Source organism: Colius striatus, chromosome W (genome assembly GCF_028858725.1).
Source record: "Colius striatus isolate bColStr4 chromosome W, bColStr4.1.hap1, whole genome shotgun sequence".
NCBI lineage: Eukaryota > Metazoa > Chordata > Aves > Coliiformes > Coliidae > Colius > Colius striatus.
This window is the reverse complement of record NC_084789.1, coordinates 7,981,446-8,006,692: the sequence shown is the minus strand read 5'-3', so window position 1 is coordinate 8,006,692 and position 25,247 is coordinate 7,981,446. Positions and strand designations below refer to the sequence as shown.

Here is a 25,247-nt window from a genome sequence, read left to right as displayed (position 1 = left end):
TCTCTGCAGCATTTAGGGTCTGGGCTTCTTCAAGCTATTACATCTCAGATAATATATCATGTATCTCCCTTTCATTTTCTTTGATGCAATGTGAAGTGCTCATTCCCTCCCCTAACTCCTCCACTTGGACAGGGAGATCACTCAGCAATTACCATCATGGGCAAAACAGACTTGACTTGGGGAAATTAGTTTAATTTATTGCCAATTAAAAAGAGAGTAGGACAATGAGAAATAAGAACAAATCTAAAACCACCCTCCCTTCCTCCCAGGCTCAACTTCAGTCCCAACTCTTCTACCCCCTTTTCCCTTCCTGAGCAGCACAGGGGGAAGGGGAATGGGTGTTGTGGTCAGTTCAGAACACTTTGTCTCTGCCACTCCTTCCTCCTCACACTTTACGCCTGCTCCATCATGGGAACTCTCCCACGGGATATAGTCTTTCATGTGTCCTTTCCATGGGGTACAGTCCTTCAGGAATGGACTGTGTCTGAGTGGATCCTCTTCACAGGATCACAAGTCCTGCCAGTAAACCTTTGCCTGCATGGTCTTCTCTCTATAGGGCCACAGGTCCTGCCAGGAGCCTACTCCAGCATGGGCTCTTTTCCACGAGAAGTGGGTCTGTCTCAGAGCTGGGGAAAGTTTCAAGTAACTTCTTATAGGAGCCATCTTTACAGCCCCTTCCCTGTTACCAGAAACAGCTCTACACAAACCCATGACACTGGTGTACCTCCTCCCCCTCCTTCTTCGTTGACCTTAGTGTCTGCAGTGTTGTTTCTCCCACTCCTCTCACAGCTGCTGAGGAGTGTCTTTTACCCTTTCTTAAACATATTATCACAAAGGCACTACCAATGTCACAGATTGGCTCAGCTTTTGGTAACACTTGGTCCACCTTCTAGCTAGCTGAAACTGACTGTGTCCAAAATGGGAGCAGTTCCTGGTGTCTTCTCACAGAAGTCACCACAGCAACCTCTCCCGCTACCATAATCTTGCCCTGTAAAGCCAATACTTGACACCAAGTTGGACATGAGCCAGCAACTGGTATCCTGGGCTGCATTAGGAGGAGTGTTGCCAGCAGGTTGAGGGAGGCAATTCATCTTCTTTTTTCAGCACTGGTGAGGCCATACCTGGAGTATTGTGTTTAGTTGCTGGTCCTATATGTGTTTCCTTATCCTTTAGGGCACTGCTACAAAGAAGCAGCAAAAGACCGAGTACGCAATCAAGACTGTCCCATGATTACTGTGAAAGCAGCAAGACCCAGGCTTTGGAACTGAGACTGTATTCCTATGCTCTTAGAGATCACAGCTACTGCAGAAAGAGTAAGTGGATCAGTTAGAGCAATGGAGATGCTGCAGAACTGAAAGACCGTATTTATTTCTGCATACAAAGGAATAGCAAGTGATGGTGATAAAAGAGCTGATGGTGCTATTAAAAGGGCTAGTAGGACTGTTTTCCTTTTCTACCAAAACAGACAAAAACTCACAACAAAACTGCTAATTATGAAAGCTAAATGAATTTTGAGTTGTTGAAAGCATCTTGTTTGCAAAGAGGTTATGGGGACCACAAGGGCCCCATATGCAAATTGCTTTTCTGAACTTGGTGAGCCACTGAACATGTCTCCCACTAGGGTAGAGGATTACCCCCTAGAAGGGAGGGTTACTGCAGTCCTCTGAAGAGCAAGAGGCTGTTGAACACAATGAGCATATTTTCCAGGGATGACCATCAGCTGTACTCCCAGGGCCTCAGTCGACATTTGAACACTTAACTTTACTCCCAACTTCAAATGCAGCAGGGGTGGTGGGGGAGGTAACAGATTGCCCCACGGCTTCTATGGAGCATGTTTGGCACTGGGAATGGCCAATCCAGAGGTTTGGGGATAAGCAATATTTAGAATAATAAAGATTTGTTAATTTAGATCAAGAATCTCTACACAAAGCTTATGAAACATTTGTTCAGATTGTAGAGCAAATTTCTAACCAGGTTCTGTTTGAACCTGGTGATTATGCTGAGGTCTATCTTGAAGCTGTTAGCATGCATGAATCTTTATATTCATTCAGTATAAATTTAAGCAATATGAATGCTGCAAAATTTTTAGACTGGATCAGTACTCTCCTGCAAAGTGAGAGCACTGTATTTTAATCAGACTTGCTGCCGGGCTATCAACATTGCAAAAGCTGTTGGGGATGGGGTACACAGAATTTTTCAGTCTGTCCCCCATTCCAAATGTATAGACTGAAAGCAGTGCTATTTAATTGATCTAGAAAACAGTGACAATAATATCTGTTTTGCTGGGAGTCTCACAGTGCTTACAGCCATGAGGGACCTGACAGATTCAAAATTGATAAGCACAGCAAACAAGTTGTATAAAAAACTGAGGTGATCTATGTGCAGAAAGGTCACGCTGAGTGACATCCTCTTGTTTGAGGATCTGCAACATTAATATATGCATCCTCCTCATATTTGAGGTGGAAATGGGTTGGAGGATTTTAAGCCAAAAACCAGTTTAGACATTTGTATCAGGTTTGTGAAGCAAACTTTTGGTAGTGGGGGGCTACAGGAGTAGCTTCTGTGAGAAGCTGCTAGAAGCTTCCCCTATGTCTGATAGAGTCAATGCCAGCTGGCTCCAAGACAGACCCTCCACTGGCTAAGACTGAGTCAATTAGTGACAGTGGTAGTGCCTCTGTGATAACATATTTATGAAGAGAGGGAAAAAAAACCCCTGCTACACAACAGCAGCCAGAAGAGAGGAGTGAGAATATGTGAGTGAAACAACTATGTGGACACCAGGATCAGTGAAGAAGGAGGGGGAGGAGGTGCTCCAGGCATTAGAGCAGAGATTCCCCTGTAGCCTGTGGTGAAGACCATGGTGAGGCAGGCTGTGCTCCTGCAGCCCATGGAGGACCCCACACCAGGGCAGATGGATGCATCTAAAGAAGGTTGTGATCCTGTGGAAAGTCTGCGCTGGAACAGGCAGGACCTATGACCCCATGGAGAGAGGAGCCCACACTGGAGCAGATTTGCTGGCAGGACTTGTGACCCCTGTGGGGGATCCATGCTGGAGCAATCTGTTCCTGAAGGACTGCACCCTATGGAAAGGACACATGGAAAGGACCCACGATGGAGCAGTTTGTGAAGAAGTTCATGGAGGACTGTCTACCACAGGTGGGACCTCATGCTGGAGCAAGGGAAAGATGTGAGGAGGGATGAGTAGTAGAGACGTGTGATGAACTGAACACAACCCCCATTCCTTGTCCCCCTGAGCTGCTCAGGGGGAAGAGGTAGAGAAATCGGTAGTGAAGTTGAGCCTGGGAAGAAGGGAGAGGTGGTGGTGGGGGGGAAGGTGTTTTAAGATCTGGTTTTATTTCTCATTACCCTGTTCTGATTTGATTGGTAATATATTAAATTAATTTCCCTAAGTCAAGTCTGTTTTGCCTGTGACAGTAATTGCTGAGTGATCTCCCTGTCTTTCACTCCATGAGCCTTTAGTCATATTTTTTTCTCTTTTTTTTTCTACCTCTCTGTGGTAGTTTGAGCCTGGCTGGATGCCAGGTGCCCACCACACCGCTTTATCCCCCACCTCCTCAGCAAGCCAGGGAAGGGGAGAAAATAAGATGGGAGTCTCGTGGGTTGAGATAAAAGCAGTTTAATAAATAAGCAGCAAAGCCGCGCATGCGGGAAGCAAAGCAAAAGCAGATAAAGCTGTTCCTCTCTACTTCCCATCAGCAGCGATGTCCGGCCACCTCCCGAGAAGCAGGGCTGCGGTACGCGTAGCGGTTGCTTTGGGAAGGCCAGAAATGAATCTCGCCTCTCCTTCCTGCTCCTCTCCCCCAGTTTATATTACTGAGCTGACGTCATATGGTATGGAATATCTCCTTGGTCAGCCTGGGTCAGCTGTCCTGGCCATAGTCCCTCCCAAGATCATGCCCATCCACAGCTATTGGTGAAGGTGGGGAAAGGAATGCTGGAGGGACAGCCCTGATGTTGTGCAAGCGGTAGTCATAATATTGATATCAACAGTAAGCACAGCACTGCAGGAGCTGCTGTGGAAAATCACTACCATCCCAGACCCACTACACTCTCTTTTTTTCTCTGTCATTCTTGGCTATGGCCTCTCTCCCTTTGGTGATAGCTCACTTGCTCTCCCCCACCCCTATCTGTCTGTCTCTATGTCTCACTCTATGTGTTTCTCAACCCTTATCTCCCTCTTTTGGCCTCAGTCTCAACCTCTTATCTCAACTTCTTGGTCTCCTGGTATCAGCCATTCCCTCTCTTTCTCTGTCTCACCCTCTCTCATTCCCTCAACACCTCAGTCTATCTCTCCCCACTCAATACAAATGCGTCTCTATGTCTTAGTGCTTTTCCCTATCATCCTTCCTCTATACCTCCCCCCCTTCCCCCAGTCTCAGGTCTCTCTTAGGCTCACCTCTCTCTGTCTCTCAGTCCCTTGGCATTTGGACAACTATCTCTCCTTACTGCTCTGTCTCACCATCTCAATCTTTCTCTTGCTTTCCCTAACACCTCCCCATCCTGGCCCCTCTCTAGCTCTAGCAGTCTTTGGATTTCCCTTTCCCTCTCTGTGCTTCTGCCTCTCTCTCTCTCTCTGCCTTACTCTCTATATCTCAGCTGTTTGCTTTCTCTCTAGGTCTCAACCTCCTCCCTCCCCGCTTTTGGATCTCTCCTCCCTTTTCTGTCTCTCTCAGGGGACTCTCAATCTCTCTGTCTCACCCTCTCCCTCTCTCTTGGACTTGGCCTTCCCACCCTGCCCTGTTTGCAGCTCTGTCTCCCTCTCTGTCTCACTCCCTCAATATTACCCCCCCCCACCACCTCCTGTCTCAATTTTGGCCTCTTTCTCTGCTTCAGCCCCCCGCTTTCCTCCTCTCCCTCTCTCTGTCTCACCCTCTGTCTCTTTCACTCTACTGTTAAGTCTGATTCAAAGCCGGAGCTCACTAAGAGTGGGAAGATAGGTTTGGCTCAGTAAAGATTCCCGAATAAGGACTCAATAACAACAAAGTTGTTATTGAGCAGATATTCTTTATTGCAGTGCTGGATGCATGGGGATATCTCCACTAAACATGCATAACTAAGTTAAACAACAAACCCATATTTATTCCCAAAAAGTTACACGATTTCAAAAGTGATTATCATATTCCCTCCCCAACAGTCACAAATCATGTCATAATTTCAGTTATTTTAATTTCTTCAGATTGCCACTTTCACAGTGCCCTACTGCCATCCACCTTCCATTTAATGTCCTTGGTTTTCACTTAGGTGGTCGTTTACTTCATCTAGAGGTCTTTCTTCATCTTCCTCAAAGTGTTCACCAAGTGACCCTTCATGGTCTGATTCCTCTATCATTGCGAGACAACCTTTAGCAATGCACAGGGGACTTAGATGAGCAAGCTGCAGAAGGGGAAATCCCAGCAAACAATTCACCATCAGCTGCTCCACCAGCAACAGGTAACGGGCACCACAGAAAGAAGTGAAGAGTGCTTGCTGTGGGTGACTCATTGCTAAGAGGCACTGGGAGAGCCATCTGTCGATTGCATAAGGAGTTGCAAGAGGTGTGCTACCTGCTGGGAGCCAAGATCTGTGATGTGGCTGAGAGAGTGCCATGTCTCGTCAGGGACTCGGGCTACTATCCCTTCTGTTCCATGTAGGTATGAATGATGTCATAAGGCATGATATCTCCAGAATCAAAAAGGATTTTAAAACATTGGGAGAGCAAGTCAAAGGTAGGGGGGCACAAGTTATTTTCCCTTCTATTCATCAGAGGTAAAGGGGAAGTCACCAATGAAAAGATCAGTCAAGTGAACTCCTGGCTAAGAGGCTGGTGCTGGCAGGAAGATTTCAGATTTTATGACAACGGATCCTTCTTTGGGGACTATAACTTGATACGACAGGATGGAATTCATCTCTCCCATAAGGGCACTGGAATATTTGGGAATAGGTTGGCAACTTGGTCAAGAGGGCTTTAAACTAAAGAACTTGGGGGGTAGGGGGAGAAACAAAATAGAACAAGCTATCCTATCTAGGAGGGAAACAGGACAGGACAGGGAACGTGGTGATAAGTGCCCCTCATCTGCACAACTTGTTGAGATGCAGAAGACTGACCACCCTGAGGGAGAGCCAAGAATGAGAGGATCCTCCTGCATCCGTCCAGGGAAACCTGTGTGTTTGAGTAAACCCCTGTGTTGTCTCTATACCAATGCACACAGCCTGGGGAATAAGCAGGAGGAACTGGAGATGTGGGTGTGGATGGGGATCTACGACCTCATTGCGGTCACAGAGATGTGGTGGAACAGCTCATATGACTGGAGCACAGCCGTAGAGGGCTATGGATTGTTCAGGAAAGACAGACTAACAAACCGCGGAGATGGAGTTGCTCTCTATGTGAGGGAGCAATTAACTTGCATTTGAACTCTGCCCGGGTGGGGATGAGGGGCAGGTTCAGTGCTTATGGGTAAAAATTAAGGGGCAAGGTAAGGTAGGTGATATTGTTGTAGGAGTTTGCTACAGGCCACCTGATCAGGAGGAGGAAGTGGATGAGGCCTTCTACGAACAGTTGAGAGCTGCCTTACAGTCACAATCCCTGGTCTTTATGGGGGACTTCAATCCCCCTGATATTTGCTGGCAAAGCCACACAGCCAAGCGCACACAGTCCAGGAGATTCCTACAGAAGGTTAACAACAACTTCCTGTCACAGGCGAACCAATGAGGAGGGCTGTGCTGATGGACCTTGTGCTGACAAATAAGGAGAGTCTGGTTGGAGATGTTCAGATCTTCCTGGCTCCTGCTTGTTCACAGATGGTACTGTAAAGACAAATTTTTCACAATCATCAGGATGCAAAGGAATGGTAAAATAACAATAATTTAAATCAATTCTCAATAAGTCCCAATGTTCAGGTAGCATAACTGGTGAGGGTAACCCTGGTTGTAAGGCTCTCATGTCTTTTATTACAGCATTAATGGCTCTTAAATCATGAGGAAAATGCCATTTCCCACTTTTCTTAGGAATAGTAAAAATAGGCGTATTCCAAGGACTCGTAGATGGAACAATATGTCCCTTCTCTAATTGCTCTTCTACTAAACTGTTATGTGTGGACAGCTTTTCAGATGTTAGCGACTATTGATCAATCCAAACAGGAGTATCAGTATCCCATTGAAGTTTAAGGATTGGCCATCCCCCCAATGGCCGCAACTAAAAATGCTGGTTAGTCAGTCTCATTCCTAGCTGGCTCAATATATCTCAGTCAACTAGGGCAATTGTCGTGGTTCATCCCAGCTAGCACAGCAGCACCACGACAGTCTCTCACTCGGTGCCCCCATTCACTCCCACCCTCGTTAGGATGGCAGAGGCCCCAGCAAAATGGGAGAAAAAAGATAAGCAAGATTGTTGTGGATTTAGACAAGGGCAGGGAGGGCTCGCTGCCAATTATGGTTCTGGGCAAAACAAACTCCAGTACTCGACTTAGAGAGGAAAGTAGGAAAGTTTATTCTACAAGAAACAGAATGGAATAAAAGCAAAAAGGGAGTAGGATGATGAGAAAATTACAACCAACACTTTAAGATCTCCCTCCCCCATCTCTCCTCTCTTCCTGGGCCCAGCTCACTGCTCCCGATATCTCTACCTCCTCCCCCCTCAATGCCTCAGGGGGGCAGGGAATGGGGAATGTGGTCAGTCTGTCACAGATGGGCTCTGCTGCTTCTGTATTCTCAGATGAGGATGACTCCTGGCATTCTTCCCCTGCTCCAACACGGAGTTCCTCCCCTGGGACACAGTCCTTAACAAACTTCTCTGGTGTGGGTTGCTCCCAACAGTTGTGGCTTCTGCCGATACAGGGTCCCTCACATGGGACACAGTCCTTGGTGAATATCTCTGGCGTGGATTCTTTGCCATGTTTGCAGTTTCTGCAGTTACAGGGTCCCTCTCTTGGGACAAGGCCTCTTCTGGGCATAAGTTTAATGAGCTGCTTTGTCGTGGGTTCCTCCCCACAGTTACAGCTGTGGATATTGGGTCCCTTCCTCAGGACACGGCCTGCTCCGGCCATAGTGATAAAGGGTCCCTCCTTTGGGACACGGCCTCCTCCAGCCATAGTTTTAAAGAAGAAAATCACTGCCCCTGGCTCGGGGCCTTTAATGAAGTGAATCGCTGCCCCTGGTCTGGGATCAGCTTTAGCAAAATGAGTCACTGCCCCTGATATGGGGTCATTATCAAAATGCATCTCTACCGCTGACGCGGGGTCTTTAAAGAAATGAAAATGAATCTCAGCTTCACCAGGGGAGTCTCTGCTACAGCACATCTCCTCTTCTCTTTCATCACTGACCTTGGACCACCACCAGCCAGAAGAAAAAAGAAGGGGCAGAAGAAGGAGGAAAAAACCTCCTCTTCCGGATTCTTCTTAAAAAGTGATCGTGGAGGCGTCTAATTGGCTCAGCCCCAGAAGTGGGTCTGGCTCAGAGCTGGGGAGAGTTGTGAGCAACTTCTTACAGGAGTCATCTTTACAGCCCCTTACCAGAAAAGGCTGTCATGTCAAACCATGACAGCAATATTAACATTCAAAACATGGTCGTGTCTGAGCAATTGAACCATCTGACATTGTGAAACTAATAACTGATTTACTGATTTGAGTTGACTGGATACCTTCAACTCCAAAAATTCCTCCTTCTTTATTGTCCAAGGGCCATGTCACAGGCCAAAGAGACTTTGGTACAATAGTAACATCTGCCCCAGTGTCCAAAATCATTTGTATTTTTAACTGCTGTTGATCTGGACCAGTTAGTAATACCAGATCTTCAGGCTTTGATTTACGAATATCCATTGCAAACAATATCTGAGGATCACTTGTGGATCCAAAATCTCCTTTCCCTCTATGTTTCTCTCCTTTATTTGACACCATAGATTTAAATGGTATAAGCTGAGCAATTTTAGACCCTTTTTTAATTGACACAGGTGGACATAGGGTCTGTACCATTATACCAATGACTCCTTCAAAGTCTGCATCAATTACCCCAGGCAATACAAATATATCTTGTCACGATGTTGACGATCGATCAAGTAACAAAGCACATAAGCCATACCCTAACGGGCCTTTCATTTCAAATGGAATAAATACAATGAACTTGATTGTCTACTATAGTAATGTCTACTGCTATTGCCAAGTCCACTCCTGCACTCCCTCAGGTTGCGGAGGAGAGGCAACCCAGGCATCCTGTACTTGTGTCGTGGCGCACGGGACAGTCACCCTGGTTATTGAGTTTCCCAGCACCCTGCCATCTCTGTGAAATCTTGAATGACAATCTCCTACCCTGTGATCAAACTTTCCACAACAATCACAATTTCCTGCAAAGCCAGTATTTCTTGTTTCTGCTGAGTTTGAAACTTTTGCTTTGTTTTTACACTGAGTTTTAGTATGACCATTTTTTTCTACATTTAAAACACTTTAATCTTCTACCTTCATGCCCTTGCTGTACTAAAGGCTTTACTGTTGCAGCAAAAGCACTGGCTAAAATCTCTGCTTGTTCCTCATTAGACCCTACCCGTGAGCAGGCTTCTAACATCTCAGCAAGTGTAGCAGATTTAGACAATGTATAAAGAATACGTTTGCATTGTGAATTAGCATTCTCCAGTGCCAGTGATACTAAAAGTTCCTCTTTCACCTCATTATCTAAGTCTGGATGTTTTTCCAAGGCTTCTGTGAGTCTGTTTAAAAAAGACCCATATGGCTCCTTATCTTTTTGACAGACGGTGCTATAGGGTGGAACCATCTTCCCTAATTCTGGCACACTTTTGAACGCTAGTAAAGCTAGTGACTGAGACAGCTGCAAAGCCTGAACAACAAGCCTAGCCTGTACTTGTTCATTTACAAAAGGACCTCTTCCCAACAACATTTCATGTGTTATACCAAATAACAGATCATTTTGCCCACGGTTTAAATTTTCCACAGCCACTTCATGACAAAGACGCTCCTAGTCATTAAGAAAATGAAGTCTTTGAGCTGGCGACAGTAATAACTGTACTATACGATTAGTATCTGATGGAGTTAACAACATACCCAGGAATATGTATTGCAAAAAACCTCGAGTGTAAGAAGAATTTAAACCATATTGAGTAACCGCTTGTTTAAGCTCTTTTAACAATTTCCAGTCAAGATTTACCCACTGATTTGGTTGATTCTCATTCCCCATAATCACAGGAAATGCCTCATGTAACATAACCCCTTCTATTAAAGCATCTTTAACGATCCCTCTCCATTTTTGTCCTGGTTCAGGTAAAACTGGTTCCTGTTGTGGTGCTGTTGAAGGTCTCGTAGGAGCTGAAGCTGCTGGATCAGCTTCTAGTCTCCATTTTTCCATATTCTCCTGTAATAGTTGCAATTTCTTATTCATTTCTTCCACCCATCCCTCTGGAGCTCTCTTAGAGCAGGCTGCAACCAGAGTCGGTGGAGCAGAGGGTGGTAAAGGCACATCAGTATTAGTAAAGTGCACTGCCTGCTCATTTGCAGCGGTTCTCTCTGAACCAGTTGGACTTTCCCATTTTTCCCCCTGCATTCTTCTTCTTTTTAATTATTTAGAAAGTTCAATATGAACATTTAAAAAGTTGGGGTCCCTGTTCAGGTGCCACTTGCAGGGACCACCTCATGGGACGGGACTCATGGACTATGTATCAGACCAATATGATCAATGCAGAAGCCATTTATTTTAGCATTCAATCACATTATATATGTTGTTCTTTTCTAAATACATGATGTAATCTATTATGATTGGATAGCTCAGTCTATCATGCTCTGTTCACACGCCTAATAGCAAAATGTGATTTGTTAAGATTAACTATGACCATAGAATTCCTTTACCTAATTCCTTCTCTATCTAATTTCTATTCTAAGCTTACACAGTTTCTTTCCCACATACACAGCTAATTTCTTTCCCACATACACATTCTAATAAACAACTCGTCCTTGACTATTCTTTATGCCCACTGTTCACTGTCTGATATAGCTAAAGTCTGAGGCCTGCATCTGAGGCCTGTCTGAGCCTCATGCAGCTTACAGTTTCATATAACCAAAGTCTGGGTGGGCCACGTCCATTTTCCTTCAGGTACATTGCTACATCCAAGTGTGCGACAGATAGCTTCTTTTCATGCTGTTCCAATTTCTCTTTGTCCTCCTGAGATTTCAAATCTGAGATAGGTCACCTGTGGTTGCAGCAGCTGGGCCTTCTGTTGGGAAACTGTACCCACTTGCCCCCAGAAAATTGAGTAAATTTATGGTCCATTGCATACAATTCTCTCTGGTTTCTGTAGCAATTAATAAATCATCTACATATTGTAGCAAGGTCCCCTTTTCTGATGGGGGATCACAGATCTCGAGCTCCTGGGTCAATTGGTTTCCAAAAATTATGGGGCTGTTTTTGAATCCCTGAGGTAACACTATCCAAGGTAACTGGTGTTTTTCTGTCCGTGTCTGGATTCTCCTATTCAAAGGCAAACATTTTTTTACATTCTTCTGCCAGTTCTAACCAGAAAAAGGCATCCTTTAGATCCAATGCAGTAATCCATATTTGATTATCTTTTAATTTGTTTAACAAAGTATATGGATTTGCCACTACTGGATGTAGGTCTTCAACAATTTTGTTTATTGCTCTTAAGTCCTGTACTAATTGATAACCTTTTCCATCAGGCTTTTTCACAGGTAAAATAGGTTCAGATTCACATTCTATTAATAGTCCAAATTGTAAAAAGACGTTTCTTATTTCCTTTATTCCTTTTTGATCCTCTAATTTGAGAGGATATTGTTTTATTCTCACCCAGTTGGCCCCCCCTTTTTTAATTCCACTTTGATGGGAGTCGCATTCATTGCTTTGCCAGTTATTCCAGATGCCCATACTTCTGGGTATACCTGATTTAGAACATTAGCAATCTCCCGAGAGGCCGAATTTTTCTTTTCAGTTTGTATTAAAGCCAGACTTAAAATTTCAACCAATCGATCTTCTTTAATTTTTAACTCATTTTTTGTATAAAAACTTGTGTATTCCTATTTGTTTTCCTAATTTAAAAGCAACTGATTCAAAAAGAAAGCTTTTACTGATTGGCCAATAGCCCCGACTACATTAACAAATTCCCAATCCATCTGTACTAGCTGTTGATTTAATACAGAATAAGAAGCCCCTGTGTCTACTAAAAATTCTACCTCTCTGTCTTGTTTCCCTAGCTTTATTTTAACCAGTGGATCCCCTAGGATAGATTCCCCAGGTCTCCATCATTCTAACTCTGCAACCACTGTTGGATTTGCTTCTTTCTGTTTGGGGCATTCTTGTTTCCAGTGTCCTTGTTCTTTACAACATGCACATTGGTTTATCCCTAGAGATGATCTGTAACTTCTTCCATTGTTTGATCCCCCTGTCCCCCCTTCCCGAGAGGGCCTTTGATTCCCTTGTCCCCTTCTTAATGCTGCAAATACTGTGTTTCTCAACTTCTTCCTACCATTGTCCTCTCTATTTCTATACACCCTCCAGAATTCCTCAATTAATTTTTCTAAATCTTATATATCAGGTTCCCTTAGTCTTTGCAATTTTTTCCTAATATCCTCTGATGACTGTCCCAAAAACAATGATACCAACTACTGTTTCCCTGCATTCAATAAAGGATCTAGGATGGTATATTTTTGCATTGTCACCCTTAAATGATCCAAAAACTCAGTTTGTCTCAGTTTATCCTTGTTTCACTGCATACAATGCTGATCAATTAACAGATTTTGAGATTGCATTTTCCAAACCAAAATTTATCCAATTTTTATATTGTTTTAAATGTCAATATTCTCCAATATCATTAGGGTTCCAATTAGAATCTGACATGGGAACATATTGCTCCTGGAAAGGTTCCAGCAGTAATCTGAGCCAGCACATGGGTATGGGCAGTTTTCAAAACCATCTATTTTTCAGTCTCTGTCATTGCAATCATAAGCATCTATATATCTCTGACATTAAATCTACATCTTCCCAATCAGGGTCATAATTTTTGACCATTTAATCAAATCCTTTTTCAATTCACAGTGGGTCATCTCGATAATTCATAGCATCCATTTTCCATCCGTCCAATTCACTCATACTAAAAGGTACTTTAATTTGGGTGGCTCCTATTGGTCCCATTGCTTCCCACAATGGGGCTTGAATAATTGGAGTCGTTTTGTTATGAGTTCTCATAGAAATAAGAGTGGGAGGCAGTCTATCTCTTATCTCTCCTTCTGCCTCCTCATGCGTTTCCTCTTTCAGACCCACAGGTGTGGCATGTGGCAGCATTACATAATTTCCAATTACATCATAGAATCATAGAATGGTAGGGGTTGGAAGGGACCTTTAGAGATCATCTAGTCCAATCCCCCTGCAGAAGCAGGTTCGCCTAGATCAGGTCACATAGGAACATGTCCAGGCGGGTCTTGAAGATCTCCAAGAAAGGAGACTCCACAACCCCTCTGGGCAGCCTGTTCCACTGCTCCATCACCCTCACAGTAAAATAGTTTTTTCTTATAGTTAAGTGGAATTTTTTGTGTTCCAGCTTCTTCCCATTACCCCTTGTCTTATTCCTAGCTACAACAGAAAAAAGGGATGTCCCAACCTCCTGACACCCACCATTTAGATATTTATAAATGTTAATAAGATCTCCCCTCAGTCTCCTCTTTTCTAGACTAAACAGCCCCAGTTCCCGCAGCCTTTCCTCGTATGAAAGATGTTCCACTCCCCTGATCATCTTGGTGGCCCTGCACTGGACTCTCTCCAGATGTTCTCTGTCCCTCTTGAGCTGGGAAGCCCAGAACTGGACACAGTACTCCAGATGAGGCCTCACCAGGGCACAGTAGAGAGGGAGAAGAACCTCCCTTGACCTGCTGCCCACACTCTTATTGATACATCCCAGAATGCCATTGGCTTTCTTGGCAACAAGGGCATATTGTTGGCTCATGTTTAGTTTATTATCAATCAGAGCTCCCAGGTCTCTCTCTGCAGAGCTGCTCTTCAGCAATTTGACCCCCAGCCTGTACTGGTGCGGGAATTTGTTCCTTCCCAGATGCAGGACTCTGCCCTTGTCCTTGTTGAACCTCATGAGGTTCCTTCTCTGCTCATCTCTCAAGCCAGTCAAGATCCTGTTGAATGGCAGCACAGACTCTGGTGAATCAGACATTCCTCCCAGTTTGGTGTCATCAGCAAACTTGTTGAGGGTTGTCAGGGTTTAGCAAGGAGCAGCTTTTGCTTGGTAACAGGGGGAGCAGGTTGCAGTGAAGACCTGGTAAAGAGTTTTTGGACTCTCCCCCGGCTCCTGGGTTCACACCCACCTGCAGCCCGGCTGGGCCAATCCGATGCCTCTGCGATCACTATTTAGGGATGGGAATTTGAAGTGCTGGTAGGAGGTGTAAGAGTGATACAAGATGGAGGCAACCATGCGGACACCACAGTCAGAGATGGAGGAAGGAAGGAGCACCAGACCAGAGACCCCTCTGCAAGCTGTGGGGAGAATGCAGGCTGTACCCCTGCAACCCATGCAGGGCCATGGCAGGACTGAGAGTTACCAGCAACTCTGTGTGAGTGAGCCCGGACGAGCGAGGGACTGTGTGGGGAGGCGGCCATGGCACAGGCTGTGCTGGAGAGCCTGCGGGCCTCAGAGCAGACCCACACAAGAGGCAGAAATGAGCTGCAGCCTTTGGGATAAATGCACGTCGTAGTAGCCCGTGCAGGGCTGCCGTGTGTGTGAGGTACCCCATGGACTTGCAGGGAAGACTGGAGAGGACCCACCTGCCCTGAGGAGGGACAAATGGCAGAAGCTATCAGGAATAGACTGACCGAAACCCCCACTCCCTGCCCCCCTGAGTCATTCAAGGGAGGAGGAGGTAAAAACACCGGGATCAGGGCTCTGAGTCCGGGAAGAGGGGAGGAGTGGGGGGAAAGTGGTCTTAAAGGGCTGGTCGGACTCTTCATTGTTGTACCATTCTGTGTTGTTGTATTTTGGTTATGTTTGGGGGTTTTAAGGTTATGTTTTCAGTTGATGTTGCGTTAAATTCTTTTCTGTTTTTTTCCCCAAGCCGAGTAGCCTGGTCTGTTTTGTCCTGAACCTTATCCAGGTGGTTGATGAAGATGTTGAACAAGACTGGCCCCAGAACCCATCCCTGTGGAACTCCACTGGCCACAGGCTCCAACTCGATTCTGTGCCATTGATCACCACCCTCTGGGCTCTGTCATTCAGCCAGCTATCGACCTCACTGTCCCCTTATCCAAGCCACACTGCTTGAGCTTTCTGATGAGCATGTTATGGGAGATAGTGTCAAAAGCCTTACTGAAGTCAAGATAGGTGACATCCACTGCTCTCCCCTCATTTAGCCAGCCAGTTATGCACTCATAGAAGGCTATCAGGTGGGTCAAACAGGATTTCCCCTTGGTGAACCCATGTTGACTGCCCCTAATAACCATCTTTTCATTCATGTTTAGTGATAACATTCAGGATGAGTTGTTCCATCACCTTTCCAGGGATGGAGGTGAGGCTGACTGGCCTGCAGTTTCCTGAGTCGTCCTTCCTGCCCTTTTTGAAGACTGGAGTGACATTGGTCTTTCTCCAGTCTTAAAGCACCTTGCCTGTTCTCCATGATCAAAAATGATGCAGAGAGGCTTACCAATCACATCAACCACCTCCCTCAGCACTCTAGGATGCATTCCATCAGGACCCATAGACTTATGAGCCTTAAGATTGACCAACAAGTCTTTAACCTCATCCTCTTCCATCCAGGGCAAGTCCTCTGCTGTCTTGGCCATCCTATTGTCCTTGCTGGACTGGGCTTCCCAAGGGCCGGCCTAATCAATAAGGATAAGGCCAGCCTTATCATAGAATGATAGAATGGTAGGGGTTGGAAGGGATCTCCTCTCAGTCTCCTCTTCTCTAGACTAAACAGCCCCAGTTCTCGCAGCCTTTCCTTGAATCTAAGAGCGTGGCTTCTTTCAGACAGAAATTTCTCCACAATTCCCCGTTTTTCTTTTTGAGCAACTCATGCCTGGTAAGCTTCTTTTTATACACTGAAGAAAAAAGCACAGCTGACAAACAAAATTATTACACTTGTGCTTAAAGTAAAAATCTATAGCAGCTCTATTTTGCAAGGTTGCATGTCTAATACTACTTACATCACTAATCAAGCCTTCTAATGTCATTGAGGTTTGATTACTTTGTTTGCTAAGCCAGCATCCTAATTTGCATAGCTGAGTTCATAAAGCAGATACTCTTACACCTGGAGCAGATATACTAGTTGCTATTATTGCTGAGGGAGAGCAAAGGGTAACATGGTCATCACATTCGCTAGTAAATGCACGCACAAATCGTTTTGGATGACGATGTTTCCAAATCATTGTGTGATTAGGCATCAAGATCGTCAGTCGTCCCAACTGCACGGTCCCCCTTGTGATCTCGAGGGTATTCCAGGCCATGCCTGGTCCCCACAAATCAGACAAATTCCCTTTGGTAACTGTACAGGCACAAGACAAGACCTGGATCTTTTTGGTGAAGTATAATTGCACCAAGATGTCGTGTTCTTTTACACAGCCGGGATGAGATATACATTCTGTCTAAAATTTTTTGGTATTGTTGGTAAAATGAAACATAACACAAAAATCCATCTTTATAGATCCAAATAATTCTAACTCCTGTGGCTCTGTTGTTATTGTTGGTAACCATGAAATGATCAAATCCCAGTTGTCAACTTTGCCATTACCCTTAACTAAGGGATTTGGTTTTAATGCATTTGGTACAGGCCATTGTGCCACATCTAATGGAACTCCCACCAAACAGGTAGAAAAAGGATTATCTGGAGTGGCCATTGATAAACATATTGTAGACTGATTGATTGCTTTGGCCAGTGTAACCCACATGTTTTGCTTGGGTTGTTGAAATTGCCTAAACCCATTTACCACAATCATTTGAAGCATCAACAGTATGACAAAATCCATTTTTTACTCCTGATAAAAAAAAAAATCTTTTACCAATGAGTCCAAAACATAAACCACTTTTTATAAACCTTCTTCACCTTCTTTTTTTTTTAATGTGTCACTGACTTTTCAATGCCAAAATGTTCTGTTCTTCCAAGTTCCATTCCTGACACCTAAAACACCTTAGAAATTTTCCACTGTAAGAAAACCACTATTCATCAACACTATTCATCATAGGCAACGGATTGAGGATGGAAAGGATGGTCCGTGAGGGCTGAGGCCGGTGGTGTCGGCGCATGGGGTCGGGGGGGGGGGGGGCGGCGGCAGGCCTCACTCTGCTCTCGGCTGCGCTGGGTCCTTTTTGCCTCCTTGACTTTGTAAAAACTCTTGTGTAGAGGAGAACTTTTTTTTTTTTTTTTTTTTTGAGATAAAAGCAGTTTCATAAAGAAGCAGCAAAGCCGCGGGCGCGAGAAGCGAAGCAAAAGCAAATAACGCTGTTACTCTCTACCTCCCATCAGCAGCGATGTCCGGCCACCTCCCTGTACTCGGTCCCCTCCTCGTCCAGGCGTCATCTTTGGTGGCCGGTGACGCAGCTGATACTCCTCATTTCTCCCGCCTCACTTCCTTCAGGCGCCATCTTTGGTGACTCGTGGCGCAGCTGATTTTTCCTTCCTCTCGGCACCGCTCGCCCCGGCGCAGTCGGTATTACTCCCCCCTGCGTTTTTTCTTTGTCTCCCCTCGCGTGCCCGATGGTGCCCAGTCTAACACGGGGTCGCGCCCCACCACTCTCCCCTGATCATCCTGCACCGTACCCCCGCCCGACTCCGCCCGCTCGGCATCCCCCATCCGCATCCTCTACAACTCGTCCCAGGGGTAACCCGGCGGGCGGGGCTCGACTGGGAAGCAGCTCTCCCGTGGGGGCTCTGCTCCGGGGCCGCACCCTTCACTCTCCTCCTCGCTGTCAAGTTTATTACATTCCGTATCCCCACACAGCGACGGACCCGTCTGCGCCCCCAGATTCTCCACTTCCACGCTCGTTTGAGCCTCCTGATCACTACAAACTCTGTCTGCGCTTTCCGCCCCTCCCCCCGGATAGCTTCCTGCGCCAACAACAAAAAGTGTTTCTCCTCTGCTGCCTTAGACAGAGTCCTCTTAATCTCCCCCCACGCTTTAAGATGCTGATCCATTCCCTTGGTCCCCGCTAAGGCAGTCTGTAACATCTCTTCCTCTACCACCGTCCATATCTGGACACTTAATAACTTTGTGGATGCCTGTACCACACCCCGCCTCCGCATCCATAGGATGCACGTGGCTATGGGCTCACGATTAATCCCCTCGCCCACCTCAAGCGCCACCGCCTTGAGTACCTTAATCACCTGTTCCAACTGTGCCATGGCAGCGGACGTCCTGCGTTCCGCTGATCACGTCGGGGTCACCATATGTTGCCGCTACCGACAACATCACCAGGCCGCCCGCACACCTCAGCCCACCCCCGCTGAGGGGACAAGATCACTTCATACACAGTATGGATGATACTTTATTCCAACTAATTGTTTATGCCATGTGCTTTTATCTGCTAACACAAGCACCTCCTTTCACTCCACCCGTGCCTACCTCTTCTGTACCCTCCACCTCTCACGTTACAACCCGAGATCTTCCGGACCCCTACAACAACGAAAAAAAAAAAAGAGAGAAAAAAAAAAAGACAATTTTAAATTTCCACCATGTGTCCTGCCAATACTTTAGTACTGAAAACATACTCCTTAATTGGAGCAATTAACAGTATAGTAATAAATGGCATAGCATTTCCTATTGTTAAGGCAACCTCAGCTTGGAGGGCGGGGTCGAACTTGCCTCCAATCCACATATCTGTGATACAGCTTTTTATTATTGATATCATTATGCAATACAGTAACTTCAGCTCCATTGTCCAGGAGAGGGAATATATGTAAAATACTGGCATCTCATCACCTATCAGTGTGCCGTCAGTCAAATTTTCCATGGATTGCTGAGTACAAAGATCCATATACTCTGTTCTCCAAATGAAATACCACGCTGGCGTTAACACTGCTTGCCAGTCCCATGGGACCAATTCATATCCGTTAGAGATTCCCTCCAATATACTCACTGTAAATGGACTCTGAGGCCCCCTCTCCTTGATGCTTTTCCGCAGCTCTTAAAAAAGTGCCGTAGCTGTTGGTGGGGTCTTAACATCACTGGAAATGCCACAGGGTCCCCATTATTTAATGCTTATCTAAAACATGTCTCTAAAACAGACTCTTTTCCCTGGATTTCTACCAGGGATGCCTTAGGGAGGGGGAGTTTCAGGTTGGGGGAGGTAAGCTTTACCCTTTGCATCCCAGATATTGTTTTTCTCAGAGGGAAGCACTGGGTGTTACTTCTTTCTTTTGCTGAGATGGGATCTCAAGGGGTTCTGTTACCTCTCCCACCAGAGGTTGTAAAACTATATAAATCAATTACCATGTAAACTCAACAAGACGGGAATTGCAAGCCCCGTCTCCTTTTTAGTTTTAAACTCTTGCCCCACCTTGTACCATAATGCTAAATCTATGCTCCCTTCTGCCAGGAACCATGTACAATATCTCCCAATACAGTGCAACAACTCACGCAATTGATCATCTGTTACTGAACAGTGAACAGCCTGTAATAGCTGCTTTAAAGCTTGCATATACAACTTTTGTTCCTTAGAAAAGCTGGATTTCTAAGGAAAATGCCTTTCCTTAGAAAGGCATGATTTAAGAGAGAGGAAGAGAGAGAGAGAAAGAGAGTGGTTGTTGGTGGCAAGGGGGGGGGGGGGGGGAAAGGGGGAGGGGCACAGACAAGCTACATTAGCTTTGGGCTCCCCCCAAAGGCTCGATGAGAGAAAGAGACAAAAGAAAACTCCTTCTGAACTTATGTATGCCGATAGCTTCCCATAGACAGGCGCTGCTGTCTGTTACTCACCAGGGGCAGAGGAAAAAAAAAAATGTTTTGATCTGGACATCATTCCTCTTCGGCATATGAGCATGCTGCTGACTACTTCACCTCACACCACTTGCTGGTCTCGGGCCAGCCGGGATCAGGGTGACATGCTGAAACATATCAAACACACTCTGGTTTGCTGAAGGGGGAGCATTTCCATGAGCAAGCCCTACCATGCTGTATGTAAGCCCCCAATTTATTGTCAAAATTACATAATATCTGTTTTTGTTTTTACATCCTGTTGACCTTTCAGACTTTGCCTGTTTTCCACTCTCACACTGCTGCTTCTCACACTCTCACTAGGGCATTCTGTAACATTACCTCATTTGTCCACAATCAGTCTCATGCTTTGAAGGTCGGTTTACATTTTTTGCCAATTACTAGTTCTTTGTTCCCACAATAGGACAAGGGGCAACTGGTACAAGGTAGAACATAAGAGGTTCCAAACAAACATAAAGATAAACATCTTCACTGTGAGGACTACTGGAATGGGCTGCCCAGATAGATTGTTGAGTCTCTGGATGTTGAATGTCTCTGGAGACATTCAAAACCCACCTGGATGAGTTCCTGTGTGACCTACTCTAGGTGGTCCTGCTCTGGCAGGGGGATTGGACTAGATCATCTTTCAAGGTCCCTTCCAGGCCTTGAGATTTTGTGATTCTGTGATTCCAACTCCTTGCACCACAACTGGTTGGAAAAGAAGGAAGGAAGAACAAGAAGGAACAGGAAGAACCTTCCTCTTCTGGCTTCTTAAAAAGTGTTCGTGGAGGTGCCTAATTGGCTCAGCCCCAGAAGTGGGTCTAACTCAGAGATGTGGAGAGTTTTGAGAAACTTCTTACAGGAGCCATCTTTACAGCCCTTTCCCCATTACCAGAAATGACTCCACACAAAATCATGACACTGCTGTAATACCTTTGATATATGGCAGTCACAGCAGTGATCATAACGACATCATGTAATGCTGCCACCATGCAACTAGGTTATTTTCATCCAGAATTGGATCACATTGAGGTACACATTTGACTCCCCCATACTTCTGCATTACCCACCAAGTGTATTCAGATCCTTGAGCAAACCCAATTTCATGAATGGGTTTGCCTTTTCCTCAAGAATAACCCAGACTATTTATGAGGTTCTTTGGGAAATTATCCTGTTGTCTGATTCAATTGTTTCTGGAATGTTGTGTTGCCATAAAACTTGCTTTTCATGGCCCAAGATGGTATATCAGGTAGTGGCATGAGTCACAGGGTACATTTCCAACCATCCAATACTCACTTCCACCATTGTAAGCAAATGGTGCTTGCTGTAGCAGGTTCATGGTAGTGTGATATAATCAATCTGCCAGGCTTCTCCATATTAAAGATTCCAGTTCCAACTGAAACATGAAAACACTTGCTGTAATTTGGGGGAAAAAAGTTGAGATTATTTTAGTATACTTTATTGGTTTAGGATTGTCATAAGCAGCTTTTCAGTACATCTTGCTCCACTGAATCCAGCTTGGCACCTAAAAGGCAAAAACATAATAAGCAATAATACAGCAAAACCACTGCATTATCAGATTGACATTTATAAAGGTAAAATGAGTGCTTTAAATTACCTACTGGTTAGGTGTGAAAAGTGGTCAGAAAAAGGGAAATAAAAGACTAACCTTTGAATCTATGATTCTATGAAGATAACTCTTTGCAAAATTTAAACCAAGAAACATAACAAAAATCTAGGAAGCCTTTCTGTTTGTGTGTTTTTAAGAAAAAAGATGAATCAGGACTGGCAAGAATGCATTTCATCTCATAAGCAATGAGATAATTTGCATTTTTACTAGTCCTGATTCATCTTCCTTTGCTTATTCCTTCTCATTGAGGACCATCTTGAAATATTTAAGTGGTTTAGGCCCATCAGGGAACAAAGGCCACGATTAGCCTCGAGGCTGAGGATTGCTCGAGGGCAGGGAGGGCTTAATTGCCGCTTAAGGTTCAGGACAAAACAGACCAGGCTACTCGGTTTGGGGAAGAAAACAGAAAAATAATTTAATGCAAAATCAACCAAAACATAACCAAAATGAAACAACCCAGAGTAATACATCAATGAAGAGTCCAACTAGCCTTTTTAAGAACACCTTCTTGCCATCCCTCCCCTCTTCCCGGGTTCAGAGCCCTGATCCCGGTGTTTTTACCTTGCTCCCCCCCGAACGGTTCGGGGGGGGCAGGCAGTGGGGGGTTCAGTTAGTCGGTTTCCGAGAGCTTCTGCCGTTTGTCCCTCCTCAGGACGGGTGAACTCCACACCAGTCCTCCCTGCAAGTCCGTGGGGTAACTCACAAGCATGGCAGACTTGCACGGGCTGCTCCGATGCGCACTTATTCCAAAGGCTGCAGCTCCTCTCTGCCTCTCGTGTGGGGCTGCTCTGCGGCGCGCAGGCTCTCCAGCACGGCCTGGGCCATGGCCATCTCCCCACACAGTCCCCCGCCCGTCCGGGCTCACCCACACGGAGCTGTTGGTGGCTCTCAGTCTTGCCACGAATCTCCATAGGTTTCAGGGGCACAGCTTGTATTCTCGCCACGGCTTGCAGAAGGGTCTCCGGTCTACTGCTTCTCGTTCCTTCCTCCTTCTCTGGCTGAAGGATCCGCGTGGTGGCCTCCATCTTGTATCACTCTCCACCTCCCGACTCGCATTTCAAATTCCCGTCCCCTAAATAGTGATCGCAGAGGCGCCAGATTGGCCCAGCCGGGCCGGAGGTGGGTCTGAACCTAGGAGCCGGGGGAGGATCTTCACTGCAACCCGCTCCCCCTGTTACCAAGCCAAAAGCTGCTCCTTGCTAAACCAGGACAATTTACAATGCAGTATGTGACACTGTTGCCTTCACTAATTTTAGAGGAATGTCACGGTTTAGGCTCATCTAGGAACGAAGGACCATGATCAGCCATAAATACCAAGGGCCTTTGGAACTCCCTAAGGACAGGGAGAGCTCAATTGCCACTTATGGTCCTGGGCAAAACAGACAGGACTACTCAACTTGGTGAAGAAAACAACAATTAATTTAATCCAACAACAACTAAAAACATAAAACCCCAAAACATAACAAACAGAAAACAACACAGAGTGGTTCAATGATGAAGAGCACAACCAGCCCTTTAAGACCACCTTCCCCTCCCCTCTACCCAGGCTCAGAGCCCTGGTCCCTGTGTCTTTAACTCCTCCCCCTCCTGAATGGCTCAGGGGGACAGGGAATGGGGGTTTCAGTCAGTCTTTTCCTGATGGCTCCTGCCACTTGTCTCGCCTCAAGGCAGGTAGACTCCTCGCCGGTCCTCCCTGCTCCAGCGCGGGGTCCCTCACATGCCAGACAGCCCTGCACAGGTCGCTCTGATATGTGTTCATCCTGAGGGCTGCAGCTCTTCTCTGCCTCCTGTGTGGGTCTCCTCTGCAGCCCACAAGCACTCCTGGATCTGCAGTCCTGCCATTGCCCTCCATGGGTTGCAGGGGCACGGTCTTGTGTTCTTGTCATGGACTGCAGAGGCGTCTCCAGTCTGGTGCTTCGTCTTCTCTGACTGTGGGGGTCTACATGGTTGCCTCCATCTTATACCACTCCTCCATCTCCACTTCTACTGCAGATTTCTCTTCTTAAATAATGATCGCAGAGGTGCCAGATTGTCCCAGCCAGGTTGGAGGTGAGTCCACCTGTGAGCCAGGGGAAAGTTTCAAGAACTTCTTACAGGGGCAGCACTGCAGTCCCCTCATCCCATTATCAAGCAAAAAGCAGCTCCACACAAATCCATGACAAGGACCTATGGAAATATCATGATCACCATATTTCTCTAATAGCATGTGTTTTCAAGTACTTTCTTTAAAAGGGAATAGGTAAAACAACAGTCTTAAAATACCTAAGCCTCCAAGTCAGAAAACAGTCTGAAACCCAAAGGCAGCAATGTCGCTGACAGTATTTGGTCTGGCTGAGATGGAATTAATTTTCACCATAGCAGTCCTCACAGTGCCATGCTATGCAGTTATAGTTAGAATGGTATCAATAACACACCAGTGTTTTGTCTGCTGCTGAGAAGTGCTCCCACAGAATTAAGGCTGTCTCTCCAAACTCTCCAATCAAAGGCCAATAGGCTCGGGGTGGGCAAGAGATTGGGAAGGGATATGGCCAGGACAGCTGACCCAAACTGACCAAAGGGATATTCCATACCATATGACATCTGCTCAGCAATAAAAGCTAAGGGGAAAGGAGCATGGGGGGACATTTATTAGCATTTGTCTTCTGAAGCAACTGCTACATGTCCTGAGGCCCTGCTTCCCAGGAAGTTTCTGGACATTGCTGGCTGATGAGAAGTACAGAATATTTTTCTTTTCCTTTACTTCCACACACAGCCTTTGCTTATTTTGACCCATGAGCTTTTTTCATCTTATTTTCTTCACTTGTTCTGCTGAGGAGAGGGGTGATAGAACAACTTGATGGGTACCTGGTGGCCAGTCAAAGTCAACCCTCCACAATATATTCTCAGTAGTGAACCTCCATCCTGCTCAGACAGAGAAGGAAGCATAATGAGACCATTGGTGGTGTTTGTGTTTATGTGAGTAATCTGAGTGTCTGTCTGTGATCTGGTCATGTATATATGTCTGCATGTAGATGTAGTGTGAGGTTTGTGTGTGTGCACTTGCTGGGAATACATCTTTGACCGTGCTACTGGTTGGATCTGGGGACATGGAGCAGCAATAATCTTATCTCTCTTGGGCCACTGAATTCAGCATATATTTTCCTATAATATTATTGATAAAGAACATTCACTAGCAAGTTATTAATTTGGTCTGAAAATATTGTAATGGAAAAGGTCATGTTCATTAATCAAATCATGAAAGAATAGTTGTGCAAGGAACCGTTTAAAGTCATTGTAAAAGTCTTGTAAAATTTTAACTGTAAAGTTTCTACAATGTGCACAGGTGCAGTTGGCTAAGGTGCTTATAGGAGGTACAATAGGTTGCGCATGAGCTGATAAGAGCCAAGAGAAGAGTTCATGAGTGGGTCACTAGAGGAAGACTACTGACTTCATCCCAGCGACCATCCCTACGACCACCAGGAGGCAGAAGTAACAAGACGGGCACATGCGCAGAGTACACCAGGGAGCGACCTGACCAATAAGGACTGTATAAAAGGACTCTGATACGGGGAGGGGGGGGGGGGGGGGTCGCGAGCCGTTGGTGGAGCAGTCTCCTGGCTGCCCAGCGCTGTTTTGCTTATTTGCCCCTTGCTTAATACATTTGATCCATGAGTCACTTAAATTGGCTAGTGAACTTTATCACAGCAATCTATAACAATTTGGTGTCGTGACT

At 45.7% G+C, this 25,247-nt stretch overlaps 1 long non-coding RNA gene across 2 annotated transcripts; it reads right to left on the bottom strand.

Moving 5' to 3' along the window:
• Positions 1-5,079: 5,079 nt before the first annotated feature.
• Positions 5,080-22,643, bottom strand: LOC133628503 (uncharacterized). 2 transcript variants are annotated; one of them, XR_009820731.1, is made up of 3 exons: positions 21,202-22,643; positions 18,312-20,036; positions 5,080-6,804 (listed from the first exon to the last, which is right to left on the bottom strand). It is a non-coding gene; the product is annotated as an uncharacterized LOC133628503 (long non-coding RNA). The 2 variants fall into 2 exon arrangements; XR_009820730.1 differs by lacking the exons at positions 18,312-20,036; positions 21,202-22,643 and adding an exon at positions 17,453-18,273.
• Between the last annotated feature and the right edge of the window lie 2,604 nt (positions 22,644-25,247).